The 13,323-nt window shown below is 49.6% G+C and overlaps 1 long non-coding RNA gene across 1 annotated transcript; it reads right to left on the bottom strand.

The window, feature by feature from the left end:
- Positions 1-951: 951 nt before the first annotated feature.
- LOC135975676 (uncharacterized) lies at positions 952-7,299 on the bottom strand. The gene is made up of 4 exons (XR_010592665.1): positions 7,179-7,299; positions 2,747-2,844; positions 2,130-2,240; positions 952-1,128 (listed from the first exon to the last, which is right to left on the bottom strand). It is a non-coding gene; the product is annotated as an uncharacterized LOC135975676 (long non-coding RNA).
- Between the last annotated feature and the right edge of the window lie 6,024 nt (positions 7,300-13,323).

The raw sequence follows: 13,323 nt of genomic DNA, 5'->3' as shown, positions 1-13,323 counted from the left end.
AGACCCCCTCCCCCCACACATCTGATTTGGATATGGATAGAGACCTTTTTATGATTATGGGAGACTTTAACTTCCCAGATATAGATTGGAGGACAAGTGCTACTAATAATAGTAGGGCCCAGATGATCCTGGATGTGATAGCTGACAGATTTCTTCACCAAATAGCCACCAAACCAAAAGAGCTGATGCTATTTTAGATTTGGCATTCATGAGTAGTGAGGACCTCTTAGAACAGCTAGTTGTAGGAGACAACCTTGGTTCAAGTGATCATGAGCTAATTCAGTTTAAACTAAATGGAAAGATAAAAAATAGATCTGCAATTAGGGTTCTTAATTTCAAAAGAGCAAATTAAAAAAAGTAAGGGAATTAGGAAACTGGACTAGACTGAGGAACTCAAGGATCTGACTGTGGAGGAGGCTTGGAATTACTTTAAGTCAAAGTTGCAGAAACTATCTGAAGCCTGAATCTCAAGCAAGGGGAAATATTTGTAGGGAAGGGTTACAGACCAAGTTGGATGAGCAAGCATCTCAAACTATTAAGAGAAAGCAAAAAACCAACAAGGAATGGAAGATGGGATGGATCAGTGTGACACTCTTTACCTCAAATTAGCACCCTGGACCCCTCATATTCACTATTATCATGTGATTATGGTTTGTTTTGTACAAAGTATGCCTTGTGAAGTATCATTTTAAAAGTGTGGATCTGTTGGACCTTAATATGCTGTGGATTTTATGTACTATCATTGTATATGAAGTTATGAAGTATTGCTATACATGTTACTGAAATATGTTATGAGATTGAGAGATGCCCACAGCTGGACTTTCAGTAGGGACAAAGAAGCCGCCATCGCTGGCCAGACAGGTGTTAATGGCTCATCAACACCCAGCCTTCTATCTCAGAGACTTCTTGTAGAAGGCACATATGCAATGGGGCAACCTAACTCACGTTACAGCAAGGATCTTTCTAGCATCCTGAAGAAAGCATAAAAGAGAGACAGTGACATCATCTCTTGGCCTCTCTCCCCGCCACCTCCATCTCAACACCTGGAAGATCGTCTGGAAGAGAATGGTCCCAGGCTGGAAGGGTGTCCAGTCCGTGTATTAAGGAACTGTAAGCTACCTGTAGGATCTGTTAGGGTGAGAGACAACTTGATTCAAATCTTACTTAGTCTGTTAAAGTTAAAATTTAGACTGCATTTCTATATTTATTACTTAGGTAACCAACTTTGATTTCTATGCCTGCTACTTATAATCACTTAAAATCTTAGTTAGCCTTTTTTGCATCTCCATCACATTGTTGACTCATATTTAAGGCTAAGATTTTGGTATGGGTATTTTTAATAAAAGTCACGGGCAGGATGTGGGCAATAAGCAATAAATCATGGAAGCCCAAGCCCCGCTATACGGGGCTGGAGCCTGAGCTCCACCTCCCAGGGCTGAAGCCTTAGCTCTGTCGCCCGGAGCTGAATCATAATTTTCAGGAAGTCATGGAGGTCCCATAAAATCATGGAATCCATGACCTCCATGACTGACTCATAGCCTTATTCATATTCAATCGGTGATCCACTGTAAGCCCCGGATCCTTTTCAGCAGTGTTACCATCTAGTCATTTATTCGCCATTTTGTAGCTGTGCCTTTGATTTTTCCTTCCTTAGTGAAGTGCTTTGATCTTGTCTTTATTGAAATCCATCCTGTTGATTTCGGACCAATTCTCCAATTTGTCCAGGACATTTGGAATTCTTATCCTGTCTTCCAGAGTTGTAGCAACCTCTCCCAGCTTGGTGTCATCTGCAAATTTTATCAGCATACTCTCCAGTTCATTATCCAAGTCATTAATGAAAATATTCAATAGTGATAGGTAGAGTCGCAAAAGTTTAAGATGAGACAGGAGGAAAGTTTAAGGTGAAATATGATGTAAAAGTCCACTGAGTACAGGTTACACTGAGACCAAGGGGAGTAAAAAGGGAGAAAAATCAATATCTTCCCCTGCCCCCCCCCCCAAAAAAGATTTTCTCTCTCAAATTTACATAAAATGCTCTTATTATGAATTGTTTCAAAATAACAAAAGATCAATGGTATTCAAACTGTTGAGAGAAAGTAGAAGACACTCTGTGACAAGAGGCTTCCTACCTGATTCCAATGTAGAAACATGGACCGTAAAAAAGAAAAGGAGGTAACTGGACAGAGAGGGGTTGCCCATGGCACAATGCGAGTGGAAGGAAATCCTCATCTTCATTGTAACTTGATTCACACACCAGAAAGGAAAAGAAAAAACAAATTCCAAGTGAGCAACGTGCTGTAATTTGGGATACAAATTCATTGAGCACAATATGAACCCTAGGACATGTGCTAATTAATAATTGCATCAAAATGTGCGTGTTTGCTACTGTTTTTGTCAAAAGACATGTTACAAGACATAGCAAAACTCGGCTTCACTGTTCACCATCTCAAATTACAGTCCAATATTCTGGACAAAGGCCTTAATACTAGCATTTGCAAAATTCATTGAAAAATATCACAAAAATCACTAACTTTTTGGATGTAAAATTACAAAGAGAAAGTAGCCAAGAAGAACAAATGTATTTTGTATCTGTTTTTATAATGCAGTGTGAGAAAAGGCACTGCAATTTCTGGGTCTGGGTCACGTGGATAAATACGGAGCATCTAAAGTCATTAGTGAAGCTTTTCAAGTGGAAAAAAGAGCATTTTAAAAACAAATTAAAGGATGAGAACTTCCTGCCACGTACCTCATGAGCCCAGGAGAAACTTCCCAGCAGTTACAGGATCACTGGGACATTTCCAGCTTCTCACAGTCAGTGAAATGGACCCTTAGTCCGGGAGGTGCCTGGCAATGAAAGAATTCAAGTTATAGTATAAGGCAAAAATAATTTAGGAAAAGAGAATCAGTTCAGTATCATCTGTCCTTGTGCACTTTTATGGTGATGTTTTTTTAAACAGCAGCAGAATTTACTCTTTTCTCCTGCATGTAGCAAGGCTGAAGATGCAAGTGAAATTGTAAAGCAGAAAGCCACCATTATCGTTTAGATGGTGCTATGAAATTAAAGAGTCCTTATGGAAATCTGCATACAGCAATGTGCTTATCCTCTCAGACCCAGACGGCTTAGCCTCACACACATCCCGGTTGGAGCAGAGTCATTCCCACTGTGGAAGAGGCTGCTTCATCCCAGTATGATGGAGTGATGATAGTCACTCCATAGTTTAAGACTCTAATAGTTTCCTTTATAACCCTGATTTTTGACCCTACATCTATAAACTACAGGAAGATCCTATCAGCCTCAACATTGGAACCTTAAATCTGGGGCTGAAGTAAATTATTTCTATCAAATTTGATGTGAATTGGACAAGTGGTTGCTGAATTATAACACCCTGGAAAGGAGGGTTCACCAAAATTAAAAATATTTTTTGCTGCTTTAAAGCATAAAGAACAAACACAACCACCCATTTTCTTATGGCTCCCTGGCCCCTCTGCTCCCTGGCCCCTCTACAGCAGAGGTTCAGGGGCTGCCCCACATATGCGATCCCCGGCACAGCGCCCTAACCCTCTGAACATTCTGCTTTCACAAGACTTGCCCAATGCTCGGCTCTTCCTGCAGCCTCTTGCCTCGTTCACGTGACTGGGCAGGGGTAGCTCCACTGCACAGACAGCATAGCTGAGCACATAGATTTGGCACAGTCATTCCAAAAGGCAATGGCTAAGCGGGAGTGACTTGAGTCTGCCCCAGGAGAGACTGACCTTCTCTTCCTAACTCTGCTAGAAGTGAGCTTGAGCAGTGTCTTTGGTCCTCAGTTAGAAGGGGGAGAACGGTACTTGTTGGCCTCCTAGGATAGGGACATGGGGTGGTATTCACAAAGGTACTTCGGTGCCTGAGACCCATGAAACTGCTGCTTGGCTGCTGCCCAACCCTGTAGGTGCCTTGGCTCACTTGGCTGCTTAGTGCCTAAGTTTCTGCAGCACAAATTCCCTACGTGCCTAAGTCTTTGCCTCCACGCATGTGCTCTGCTGCCTCCCTCTAGGTTTCCAGATGCCTCTCCCCTGCCTAACCCCCAAATGTGTCCTTTATAAACAATTGATTAATATGGAGCTTCCCTGAAAGTTTTATTACTGGGGGCAGGAATAATTAACAATCAAACCCAGTGTCTTCATTTTAATTTCAAGGGTCAGTTTCCATATTATTCTAAATAAGGAGGATTTTGGGTCACATATTTGCAGATTTACTATGAAACAAGTGATTTTCTGTCTTTATCGAGTACCTCTATGCTTTGCCCTAGGGAGAAGGCTAATGAAAAAGAAAAGCAAACAGGGAGAGGCAGTGAAGTCGCTTCCAGCTCTATAAAGCCTCCATCACACACACCACATGCAAGTCAAGGGCTGTTAGAAAGAGTTCTTGGTTTCCCAGTTTGTAATCCAGGGATGACAACACACTCCTGCCTTTGAACCTGTGAAGGAAAAGCCCTGCAGAGGGGCTCAACCGGTCATGTTGACGGTGCCAACACTTGCTCCCAATTCCCCGCACAGCTTTGATGGCTGCTTGTTTTGGTGCCCTTAGGAGCCTCAACTGCTAATGAACAGCGCCCGGACACTTGTTTGTGCTGCAGACTTTGTGGAGAGTGATTCCCAAGGGCTCTGGGCTCAGAGGGCAGCAGCGTGGCCTGTACATGACTGGGCCCATAGAGCAGTGGTTCTCAAACTTTTGTACCGGTGACCCCTTTCACATCGCAAGCCTCTGAGTGTGACCCCCATTATAAATTAAAAACGTTTTTATACATTTAACACTATAATAAATGCTGGAGGCAAAGCAGGGTTTGGGGTGGAGGCTGACAGCTTCCAACCCCCCATATAACCACCTCCCGACCCCCAGTTTGAGAACCCCTGCCCTAGAGGGTCTGGCCGGGCTGGTGCAAGCCCTGGTGCACTCGAGCAGGGCCCCACACAGGCGCTGGGTGTTCCCAGGCCAGGGCCTGGCCCAGCCCCTGGGGAACGGGCAGCGCTGGCAGTACAGCCAGATGGGCCCACGGGGTGGCTCCCTGGCACTGCCGGGCCGCAGCTGCGGGGTATAGGGCGCCGCCGATCCCCCAAGAGCCACAAACCGAGCTCGCGGGGGGAACGGGGGAGAGGAGGAACTAGAGGATATGTTGCCCCGGTGCTCCCTCTATTAGAGTCTAACCTGGAACAGTTACTGGAAGTTATATTGCCCCGGTGACCTCAATATTAGAGTCCAACTGGGAACAGTGACCGGACGTGACAGCACTCAGTAACCCCTCTAACAGATTCCCAATGGGAACAGTGGGCGGAGGTTGCTCCTCTTCCATACCTGGGGGATTGGGAGCTAGTGGAGAGGGGGAGGCCTGGCAGCATTGAGATGGGGGGCACCTGGCAAGTATTAGGGTGTGGGGGGAGTGAGGAGGGGCGGCGTGGGGGGGTCCCTGCTGCAGTGCAGCAAGCTGGACCCTGCACCCCGCGTGCACTGGGGATGGTGCAGAGCGGCGAGCGGGGCAGGGAGACATCTCCCAGGGGGTGCTTCCCAGCAAGGGCGGCCCCTCCCCAGCGTCACAGTAGCTTTCGCTTTCGGCCTCGCACCACCAGCCCCTCACTCTAGAAATGGGAAGGCGGGGCCGGGCTTGGCAGCAGCTAATGGGAGATGGAGGCAGGGGAGACACTACATCTCCCATGATGCATCGCCTCACTCCCCACCCCGCTGCTTCTTGCAGGGGTAGTCTCACAGGGTTATTGAGCTATGGCCCTGGGATTTCCCCTCCCCTGCCTAGAGCCCCCCAACCCCAGGCCCCGTAGGGTTTGCAGGTGGGGTCAGGGCCGGCTCTAGGACCCCCCCCGCCAACTGCACTCTCCTGCCGCCCCAGCCCTGGGTCACTGGTAACTCGCTCCCAGGGCGGGTCATTCAGCAGGAATTTTGGATGTTCACAGAACACAGACAGGATTGGTTCCCATATGGTTACAGAAGTGCAGTAAAGTGGAACATTTTTCAGCTTGTGTGATTGGAGGATATCTTAGGGTTACCATATTTTGAGCCTCCAAAAGGAGGACACTCCACAGGGCCCCGCCCCCGCCCCCGCCCCCACCCCTTCTCCAAAGTCCCCGCCCCAACTCCGCCCCCTCCCCTGCTTCCCATGAATATTTGATTCACGGGAAGCCTGAAGCAGGTAAGGGGGGGGGGGGAAGGAGATGCGTCTCCAGCCCGAGCCGGCCGGCCACCGGCCCGCATGTCCCGATTTTCCCGGACATGTCCGGCTTTTTGGGATTTCCCCCCGGACGGGGATTTGGAGCCCAAAAAGCCGGACATGTCCGGGAAAATCTGGACGTATGGTAACCCTAGGATAAGTTGAGGTGCCTTTATTATTCTTTTGTTCCATTCTTTGTTTCTATGGGGAATTTGCCAATGCAATATTAATGTCTTCCTTTCAAAGAAATAAAACTAAAAAAAAAAAAAGCAATGGCTGTTGAAAATAGCAATTCCAGTCCTAATAACCACTGGGAAGCATTTCTTGCTCAATTTATTCTACTTTTTCTACAGCAAGTTACAGTGGATCAGTATATTTGATTTGGGAGAAATGAAGTAACAGCCGCCCAAATTGAGCTTGAGCACTCCTGAATTTTGAGGTGTTCAAATCTGGAAGGCAGGTGCTAGATTCCCTTTCTGAATATTAGCTAAATCTGGAAAAGAAAAGTCAATTTCTGCTTCCATGGCTCAGAAGTGTAAATCCTCCTACGTGCCTGGTACTGTATCTAAAGCTGCCCAGGTCCAGAGCCTCCCCTCCCTTACTTTTCCGTTTAAATTCTAGTGGGATCCACGTACCTCCCTTGCTAGGCTTCAGATAGAGAGGTGCACTGTCCATTTAGTCCACCCAATTCTTTCTTTGGGGGAGAGCCCAGGGCTGGGGTGGCAGGAGGTGCGGGGGAGGGGGAGCCCAGGGCTGGAGCAGCAGGAGGTGCAGGTGGGGACCAGAGCTGGGGCAGCAGGGGGTGTGGGGGGGGGGGGGGAAGAGCCCAGGGCTGGGGCGGCAGGAGGTGCAGGTGGGGGCCAGAGCTGGGGCAGCAGGGGGTGTGGGCAGGGGAGAGTCCAGGGCTGGGGCAACACAGGGGTGCGGGGGGAGCGCTGGGGTGGGGGACAGCAAAAAACCTAGAGTTGGCTCTGCCCCTACCATTCACAGCAAGCTGCAGCGTGAGGTTTCGGTTCCACACTCCTTCCCCCTCCCTTTCCTGTTAATTGCGGCTGAGGGAATGCTGGGAAATGTAGTTTTTTCCCTGCTCCAGGGCTGGCTCTATAGGCAGACAAAAACAATTACAGAACCAGACAGAGACCATGCTAATAAACATACAAACTAATACAGAAGTGAGGATTTCACAACTACATCTATACAGACATAAGGGTTTTCCAGCTGTGTCTATTGATAAGTGAGTTCTGACCAGACAGAAAACTAGCAAACTAAGTTTCCTTTTACATGTTCTAGGCTCTTCCCTTTCTCTGGAGGTGATAGATCGGATCACCTTCCTAACAGCCCCAGAGCACCTTATTTCCATGGGACTAGTTTGGGAGGTGAGGATGTGACCGTTCACTTCCCAGCTTATGGCTGCCTCTGCTGCTTCGCCAAAGGCCTTAGCCTAAGAACAGGGCCTCAGACTGTCACAGTGAGAAAAGGCCCTTACACCGGCAGACTGGGATTTTGATTCTTTTATACCTCTATCACTAGCTAAGTGGTAAGAATACACCTAAATTCTTAAAGTCTAGGCCTTTGCAGACAGGCCTGAATATCTATATCCTAACACCAGGCAGAGAGCAAGAGGGTGTCGAAGCCCGTTCCCTCCTGCCCTATGCAGAGTGGCTTACAGCTAGCAGGGAGCAGCCCCTGAACTCAGGAGAGCCCAAGGACTCCTGGCTCCTAGAAAAGGTGGAGGAAGGCCCCTTGTACCCTCTCATTGAGGGGTTTGAATGAGCACAGGGGCTGGTGCTGCTCAGGGAGAGCTTTCCATGCACGGAGATGACGTGGAAGGAAGTGTGGAGGTGGTTGTGGGAGTGCCAGGGGAATGGGGTGTTGAAGCAGAGCAGAGCGGGGTCAGGTGTGCTCAGATAACTAGGGAGAGGCAGTAAAGCCAATGGAGCCTCGCAGAGTGAAGCTCTTCAGTTAAGCCCAGAACAGGTAGAACACAGGCAGTGCCAGCTTCCCCGCATGCTGCTTTGCAAGGACAGATTCTTGGGGTGAGCAGATGGTCATGAGGAAAGAACTAACTCAGTCCTGGACTTTTCTTCTGGGCCCTCCAACAAGGAACCCCTTAGTGCCAGTCTTGGTTTCTGGCGTCTGCTGAAAAATCCCCACTGCTTTCACACGGATAACCAAACACCCAGGACAGTCGTAGCAGATCCTAGAAGCCCTCCTTGCATTAAGTTCCCGTCCATTTCCAAAAGGAGAGCACCCGCAGGAGGCTTTCAGAATATGTTCCCTCGTCCTCCCAACCTGAGCTAGAGACAAAGGGGTCATAGACTCTGCTTCCTGTTACCAGCCCTCTGAACCAGCCACTCCCCCACATCTCAAGTCTTTTAAAAGGGCAATGAGCTTGACAAAAAGCTCTTTGCCCCAGTGACAGCACCAGTCCATTGTGTCTCTGCTGGGGAGCATCAGCAGAACAAATCAAGCTGGAAGCGTAAAAAAGAAAAAGATTCTCACAGAATCAGATGATTGTGAAGGGAATAAAAACAGTTCATCTCCATACGAACTGTTACAGCCCTGGCTGGGTCCCCCCCGTGGACGGTTATCAGTCTGCTCATTGGACCCCACCACTGAATCCCATCTACTTCCCACCCAATTGGGGCTGAGCAGAATCCAGGGCCGGATTTCCAAGTAGGCACATGCCTAGGGGCACCAGCGTTCTAGGGGGCCCCTAAAAGTGGTTTAAAAAGTTAATACATGCAGCTCCCCTGCAGGCGGGTTGGTGGCCACCCAGCATGTGGGGCTGGAGCAGGGTGAGCATCTGAGTCAGCCCACCTGAGGGCACTGTGAGCGTGGCAGCTGCTGAAGGTGCTGGGAGCATCCCAGCCCCTTCCCAGGCTGAGCTGCCCTGCTACCTCCGCCCTGGGCCGGGGAGGGAAAGGGAGTGGGCGTGGCCAGCACCCCATTCACTTGCATGGGCAGAGCCAGAGCACAGCTGCTGCACCAGGCTGCGGGAGGGATGGAAGACACCTGGGGACCACTTGCCATGGGGAGAAGTACAGTCCCCTCCTTGCGCCTCGTCTGGGTGGCTCGGGCTGGGAGTGCCATGCATGGCGGAAGGTCTCAGGCCTTCCCGGGGAGGCTGTTCTTAGATTTCTTTTAATTTATTACGGAAAACACGAATGTCAGTGGTGGGTGGGGCGCTGAAGTTGCTGGCAGCATCTAGACCTTTTCACTTGTTCTGGATTCTCAGGTTGACTCCAGAGATACAGACTGGCTGGCTGCCCTCCTTGGGATGGGGGTGCCACAATCCAGCTGCTCTAGGGCCTGAAACCTGTGCTGAACCTCCCTACCCTGAGGTCCACCCTTGGGAGCACTCTGGTTCATAGCGCAATTCTTCTGGGACAGGGGACAGTTCAGTAAGGAACATGGGCTTTGTAGAGGAACTTCTAAAACACGCATACAGCTTACTCATAGGCCGTTTGGGAGAGATACAAATCTAGGCAAAACAACAAACAACTGAATGCAATCCAGGAGTGGTGAGGACAGTGAGGAGAGGGAGTCTTTGGCCAGTGTCCTTGGGGAAAGTGGAGTCTCTCTGCCCCCTGGCCCAGCCCACCCCCTTCTCCAGCTGTCTTTTTCTGGTGCTGGATGGCTTCCCTTGCCCAAACAGCTTGTCTCTTTTAAAAGCAGTCTAATACCTTGCTCTGCTTCCCATTCTCCAGTCACGCTGGATTCATGTGCACAACTCCCCTTGTTTCAGAGGGGATGGAATAGCAGATCAGAGTCATTAGTGAGCCAATAGTCCTTGACTGACACCTGGCTCACTCTTCTTGTGTTAGTTCTCCATAAGGTGAAGCCCTGTCTTCTCTGGCCTTGTAATGTGTCACAACCTGGCTAGGCGTAGACCAGGTCAAACAGGCTCCCAACACAAAATATGACCAGATTAGAACCAGGGGTTCTATTCCACAATGCAGGTTACAATCATAAATCATAGAATCCTAGAAATGTTGGGCTGGAAGGGATGTCAGGAAGTCAACCAGTACAGCCTTCTGAACTGAGGCAGGACCAAGTAAACCTAGACCATCCCTGACAGATGTTTGTCCATCCTGTTCTTAAACCTCTAATGATGGGGTTCCACAACCTCCCTTGCTGTAGGTTAAACCAATCACTTCTTGCCCTACCTTCAGTAGACAGAGAACCATTGATAAGCAGCCTCTTTATAACAACCATTACAATATTTGAAGACTATCAGGTTCCCACCCCTCTGTGTCTTATTTTCTCAAGACTAAACACTCCCAGTTTTTTTTAACCCTTCCACATAGGTCAAGTTTTTCAAACTTTTAATCATGTTTGTTGCTCTTCTCTGGATTTGTCCACATCTTTCCTACAGCATGGCACCCAGAACTGGACACAGTACTCCAGCAATGGTCATACCAGTGCTGAGAAGATTGGGACAATTACAATAGTCCCATTAATATCCCCCAGAATAATATTAGTCTTTTTTGCAACTGCATCACATTGTTGTCATATTCAAATTGTGTTTCCACTATAACCCCCAGATCTTTTTCAGCAGTACTACCACATGGCTAGTTATTCCTTGTAATTGGGCAGACTCACCCCTGCAGCGCCTCCTACTGGTCATCTCAGGAATTAGCTCACCAGCATCCAGAGCACCCTCTGCAGGCCAGGTGTCCCACCTGTTTCTGGCCCCTGTGTCCCTCCCAGACCCCAGTGCCCTTGGCTTGGGTGCTGCCCCCCTGGCAGTACCCCACTCCCTCTCTGGGTCTCCCCACCCAGGGGAACCCCCACCCCCTATCCCAATATCACCTCAGTCACCATCTAGCCCCCATGCCCTGGGGCAGACTGCATTCTATCAGCCAATCATCACAGGCAACAAGGGGTTTGGACTGGCTGCCTTTACCCACCCTCAGGTTGCCCCTCTGCAACCCCAACCTATATGAGCCTAGGACCAGGCCCTGCAGCCTGGAGAGTTGCTGGCCTAGGGCTTCCCAGCCCCCAAGGCCTTTCCCCAGCCCAGCCCTGCCTCATGCTAGATCCCCAGTGAGCTCCCTACAGCCAGACCTATCTCACTCTCCTACCAGAGGGAGACTCCTCAGTGCTGGCTACCCTGGCCTTCTTATAAGGCTGAGTGGCTCAGTTTGGGGCGTGGCCCCAACTACAGCCACTTTCCCAATCAGCCGGGGTTTTACTCCTTTTTACAGCCCCAGCCCTCTGCAGGGCTTTCCCAACCCCTTCAGGGCTGGAGTGGGTGTTCACCCTGCTACATTCCCCATTTTGTAGTTGTGCATTTGACTTTCCTTCCTTAATGTAGTACTTTGCACTTTTCTTTAGTAATTTTCATCTTGTTGATTTCAGACCAATTCTCTAATTTGTCAAGGTCATTTTGAATTCTAATCCTTTACTCCAAAGTGCTTGCAGCCCTTCCCAGCTTGTTGTCATTCACAAATTTTGTAAGTAAATTCTCCACTCCAATATCCATATAATTAATGAAAATATTGATTAGCATCAGACCCAGGACTGACCCCTGCAGGAACCCCATACATACGCCCTCCAGTTTGACAGCAAACAATTGATAACTACTCTTTGAGTATGGTCTTTCACCAGTTGTGCACCCACCTTATAGTAATTTCATCTAGACCACATTCAGAATGTCATGTGGGACTGTGTCAAAAGCCTTATTAAAATCAAGATATATTACATCTACTGCTTCTCTCCTATCCACTAGTCCCTGTCAATGAAAGAAATTAGGTTTGTTTGACATCATTTGTTCTTGACAAATCCATGCCGGCTATTCCTTATAGTTCTATAATCCTCTAGGTGCTTACAAATTGATTGTTTAATAATTTATTCCAGTATCTTTCCTGGTATTGATATGAGGCTGATTGGTCTATAATTCCCCTGAAGAAAACAGACATCACATTCCAGTGCATAAAGGGACAATAATCCAAGAGAAGGAGGATGTATGGATTTAAACATCACCCTGCAGAGTTTTACAACCCTCATGTGCCTTTTGCTAGCACAGGAGAAGCAGGCAATGAAAGTAATTAGAAGCTCGCTGTAAACAAAACCAAACTGGCCTGTCTCATTTTGTTGTTCAAAGCTAGTGTGACCAGACGTCCCATTTTTAAATGGACAGTTCTGTATTTAAGCCCTCCTGCAGGTATCCTGACTTTTTCTTCACAAGCAAATTGTTCCATATCTTCTGTCATCAGTACTGGCAGGTTCTGCTGCTGGCCGTATCCCTGCTCGCCAGCCGCCTACCCACCAGTGGTGCAGGGGGGTGGGGGGAGAGGTGCGTCCAGTGGCTGACGATGGGGGTGGGTGTGCAAGGCTGGTGGCAGGGCAAAGATGCAGTGCATGGGGCCAGCCGCTCCCCCTTCTGGTCTGTCAGCACAACCCCTGGTGCATGCCGGCTTTTGGCCAGCAGGGCCCTGCCCCCCGTCCCGTTTCCTGCCTGCGCTGGCTGCATGCTGTGAGCTGCGGTGGCTGGTGAGTGCAGGCAGGTGCCAGTCAGTGGCTGATCACATGTTGTCTCTGCTGCCCACTCATCGGCCCTTTACATGCTCCCCCTCTCGCTGTCCCCTCACTGCTTTGCCCCTTTGTCCCCTCCAGCCTGCTGCTCTGCCATATCCCCCACGGTGGGGCGTGTCCCACTCCCAGCGCTGTGCGGAGAACCCGCCCCTGGTCGGAGCGCTCAGCTCACCAGCACTCTGGCCAGCAGGTTCCTTCCTTCTCCCACTGCCTCTGGCTGGGCCGGCGTCTCGGGAAAACCCAAGTCCCTCCGGCGTGGGGCACTGGCCAGGAGGAGCCGAGCCCTGCATGTGTCAAAGCCCCGCACAGCACTGCCATGGGGAAGCCTCTCCCCCCCCAGCCAAGCTCTGGAGTTGGGAGGAAGCAATTTCTGACCTGTTCATGCCCTAAACCTGCAGGCTCCATAGCAGCCCCCAGGGCAAGGGCTTAGCACCCTCTCACCCATCTCCCCCCACCTGCCCTAGGTCCTGCCCCCCAGGGAGCGTGGGGCTGCTGTATCCCCATGGCACTCTCCCCTGCTGAGCGACCTCTCTGGCCAGGTTCGCTGAAGCCCCTGCAGTCAGGTTCCCTGGGCCCTGGTGCACAA

The sequence above is a fragment of the Chrysemys picta genome, chromosome 14 (assembly GCF_011386835.1).
Source record: "Chrysemys picta bellii isolate R12L10 chromosome 14, ASM1138683v2, whole genome shotgun sequence".
NCBI lineage: Eukaryota > Metazoa > Chordata > Testudines > Emydidae > Chrysemys > Chrysemys picta.
Note: the sequence above shows the minus strand (reverse complement) of the source record. Positions and strands in the feature narration are given on the sequence as shown.